The sequence below is a fragment of the Mercenaria mercenaria genome, chromosome 3, assembly GCF_021730395.1.
Source record: "Mercenaria mercenaria strain notata chromosome 3, MADL_Memer_1, whole genome shotgun sequence".
NCBI classification, from domain to species: domain Eukaryota; kingdom Metazoa; phylum Mollusca; class Bivalvia; order Venerida; family Veneridae; genus Mercenaria; species Mercenaria mercenaria.
In genome coordinates, this window is record NC_069363.1 from 50,952,337 (window position 1) to 50,957,016 (window position 4,680).

The following is a 4,680-nucleotide window of genomic DNA, read 5'->3' on the forward strand; positions in this document are numbered from 1 at the left end:
TGTTCAGTGTCGGTCAAGATTCACACCAAACTGTTTACTTTCAGCAACAAAACATTTAAAAGGGGGAACATAAACAATATTGAACGTACATGAATCTGACTCGGCAGTTTTACTTACAAATGAATGTCACTTTCAAATAAACGGTTTTAAAAAAGTTACGATCGTAGTCGGAGAAAATGGTGGTGGCATCTGGAAATATTCTAATTCTGTCACAAAGCATGGCAAATATTAAAATTATTACGTTAACTTTAGCCATCTGTGTATGTATTCTATGTACAGTACTGTATGCGAGATATTTAATTCAGTGCAACTCTATGTATTAGCTTCTCCTCTTTAGAAAGCTAAATTTTCAAAACCGGAAGTCCTGAAATTAGTTCTTAGAACTGTACTGTTCTGCACGGTAAAATAAGTTAACAACTGTATCTTATTTAATGATCTGATGAACCGTATCTGTTGAGTGCGGCAAATAAAAGTTCAAAAATGACGAAGGATAAGCATAGCATAGATACGACCTGTCAGTCAAACCAATAATATTGGCCAATAAGACAATGTGGCGTTATCCATCGTTGCTAAGGCGCCATTTTGTTTCACAAACTCACCGTAAATAAGTACCTGCAGATTACAAAGTTCTTAATAAACTCAGTATTTTTTTATGTTTTCTTCACGGCCCTATGCTTTACATATGGAATGTAAATCTGACATTGAGAAATAAGAAATGTAATAAATAATTGCAAAAAAAAAAAAAAAAAAAAAAAAAAAAAAAAAATACAAAAACATGTAGAATGCTAATCTATTAGGTTTATCATTCCAAAGTTACAGCTATGTTTTAATTGGTTGTCGGACAGGAAGCACAGGACTTTCATTCGACGTTGCACACGAGAAAAGGAAATTCATTTAAGGCCAATAAAACATATACATGTACATGTAAAGGCTGTACAGTAGTAAATTAGTTTGATATACTGTTCTATGTTAACTGTAAAACATAGCCAGGCCCATTTTTAAAAGGAAATGCTAGCCTTATATTCTTAAATGACCTATAAACCACAAAAAACACAAAGAAAAGTAAGGGTCATGTATCTTCTAAGAGAAAATTTTGTCTGACAGGCCAACACTATGGAATATCTTCCATACTGACAGCTAAAATGTGGGTATGAATACATAAGTAATAAGGTTTGTTTACATTTCTATAAATGCAACAAAAAATCTCATTGAAAATACTACAAAAATGTAAAAAAAATTAGTATAGGTCCACAATGAAATAAAATCAGGAACTGACTTACATAAAACATGAATATGTCACTTTAACACTGTGGGGAAACGGACACCGGATATAGCTAAGAAAGTGATAAGTAAAATAAATGTGCACTTGTTTTTCTTTACCAGAGGTAAGATCTTGCTGTATTAATGCTTATCTACCGTATCCACAAATGAAACCAGTGTTTGAACTAAAAGCTGAATACTAAATTTGGACTATGGTGTATTGTATAATGCTTAATGATTTAGCATACCATGAAAAATGTTACTTCAAATCTGAGATGATCACCCCGAAATTCACAGCATTTCGACAAATATTGTTATTTTTCAGAAATATTTCAAATAAATAAAAAATTCTGAATCGTACGAGTTTACAAGCATAAGCTAAATTATTTTTATTGCAAGAACTGGCAATGTAACTTTTAAACTTTTCAAGATATACACTTAGAAATGTTCACAATACTGTACTGGGGGTGGCGTGTTATGTACTGAGGATAGTTTCCAAGCTGACAAATATGTAATGAGGAAAGCATGAAAATTAGGACAAAAATCCTGTGTTCTGATTGATAGTAACACTGTTTATGTACAATATATGTCTATTTCGAACTTTTTCGTTTACTCCAGTCTTTAGAAATATTTATCATACGTAGGCTCCGTCTAATTCTAGTATCCAAATGGTGTGCAAGTTGTAGCAAGACGTATCACATTTTACCAGAGGCGGATAGGGCCAGGGCAACAGTCTTTAATACAATACACTGTATTTTAATTATGTTAATTTTATGGCAAAATGCTTTTTTGTTCATTGTGTAAAAATCGGGCAAAATCACAAGTTTGGGAAAAAAGAAATTCGAAATCTACATTTTATACGGAAACGTTGTGTTTTTATGCATAGAAATCCTTAGTTTCAAAACAATCTATTTATCAAAAAAGTCATTGCTGTTCTTTAAAATGATATATAATATCAATGGTATAAAGAAATCAAGGCAAAACTTTATTACGGAAAAGGTTGATAACAGTAGTTTTTTCGTGATTGCTGCATAGGTGATTAAGCAAACATTTCATATTGCTGGTACTTTCAATATCACTGCAGGATATAGTTTCTTTAAAAAGAAACAAATACAGGGAATCTCTCACAGAACGGGTTTAAGGTGCATTTTTATTGTACAAAATGATTTCACTATTTTCTTTTTACTGAAATTATGAAGCTGAAACTGTTTACATATTCTGGTTATAAAAGCACCTCGATTTTAAAAGAAATTATCGAGGAAAAACCGTAGTTCTACTTTAATTAACAATGACTTTGATCCATGCTCTCCAAAATCAACGTCTAAACGAAGGTTGCTTAAATATCAAGGTTGGTCGCAATACATTATTTCTCTCTATAGAGCAGAGAGCATTTTTCTGTTCTAAGTAATAACAAACGCACAGCACGGTCTTAGAAAAAGTGTCACGTGTATGAATTTGGTCAGACAAGCGGACGAAAAGACAGACGAACATACCGAGAGGTCAGAGTGATACATACAGATAAAAAAGCTCTCATCTCTCGAAATGGACAATAATGAAACCATATCCCCCGACTTTACGTAGAGGTAAAAAGTCCTAATCATTATCACAGTCTCATTATTCGAAATACATCGTTACTATCCTCAGCCCACTAAATAGCTATCCTCTGTGCAGCTTTTTATTTGCTTCGCTTATCCCCAGTACACTTTCATGTCATCAAAAAGTATGAATATCTCCATAACAAAACATATCGTATTGATATCTTATACAATACTGGACGATGCAATTACAATGAAATCGCTCGATTCAGTTTTCATTCTTATTTTCTATTTGTTGTTTTATGTTTGAAATCCTACCACCTTACTGAACATTTCTGAGCGATCAGGCAACTTTCAGCGAGAATCGTGCTATTATATAAGAGAGGAGACACATTTCCATCATACATGTATATTGCATAGGGTTAAGCTATTCGACACTCTTCGATTCTGATAAAAATATAACCATAAAATACAAAAAAAATATGATAAAATGTGTGTCAGAATCAAACGTTTATTGATTTATCACTTTCTGAGATATCCGGTGTCCGTTTCCCCACAGTGTTTAACCTGGAAAAAAAACTGAGGATTTTTCTTTCGGTCATTATCTGACTAGCGCGGAAGTGCTGCTTGATTATCTATTTAGTACTATTGTACTTAAACGGCGGTCTGCAAATTTCGTCCACTCTCTACAGATTTTGTATAAGATTTTTAATGCTAATTAAATGTCCGTGAACTGAATCTTTTTTTCTCCTTAGAAATACCAGAAGTAATGTTGAGTGTGTTATTCATTTTTCTTGTCTTATTTTATATGGCAGTTGGTGTAGTCTGTTTGTGACTATGGTTTTTATTACAATAATAAATTATTTTCAACTTTAAACTATACCGATAGTTTAACAGGTAGTGTCATGATAACAAATGTTGTTTTTTTTCACATCTAAAGAAAGATTTATTGCCTGAACCAATTGAAATGAAGAAAGATTGTTATGAAAATGATGTTGGTTGCGTCACCATATTATGCAGCCAGTAACAAGAGGAGCCACTGAACAAGGCCAATGGATCTTTCATGCCTAAGTAACAGTTGTTGTTTTGGTTCTGATGTATACATGAATCATCTATTTTATAGATATGAATATTTTTCAGCAAATCAGCAAATATTCGGAAAGTGTTTCTGCATATTTTTTTCCAAATTGTTATGCATATAATTATTTTTGAGTATTGTGTTTGTTTTCGTATTGAATTGAACAGACATGTTCCGTAACGATGTATAGGCACAATAGACAACTATCTCTGAAATGTATTTTTTGTTTTCAAAATACAAATCTCACTGTTTATAGAATTTAACGCGCGTTAAGTTATCGTATGGCTTCTGCATTTAATAACCACTTAGAAGTCCATGAATATCATTTTGTACAGCTTTTTAGAATTACATCTGTCTGTAGCATTAGCTGATTAAATAATAAGATGCTGATATCAATTAATGTGTGGCATATTAAAAAATAAACGTTAACACCTGCTGATCTGTTACTCCTTTTCAATAAAAACATGTACTATCAATTACAACTTAAAAAAGGCACCTTCTACTTGTGATTAGCACCGATGTGACAATCGATCTGCTTCCGTTTGTCGTTCGCAGCGGGTGACAATACCTACTGACGTAAATTTAATTTTTTCAAATTTTTAAAGACCTTATCAGCATCGACATTTAACAGCTCTATTTCACCATTTTTCTTCATAGAATTAATGTAACCTTAAGTATAATTATTTAAAGAGATCTGACAGGTTTTTGATTTCTTTCACAATAATGTGTAATAGATTTAGATACTTTATGCAAGAGAATCCTTCACAGCGGTTATAATGCGTATCCACCATTTTGGAGAAAGCTTGT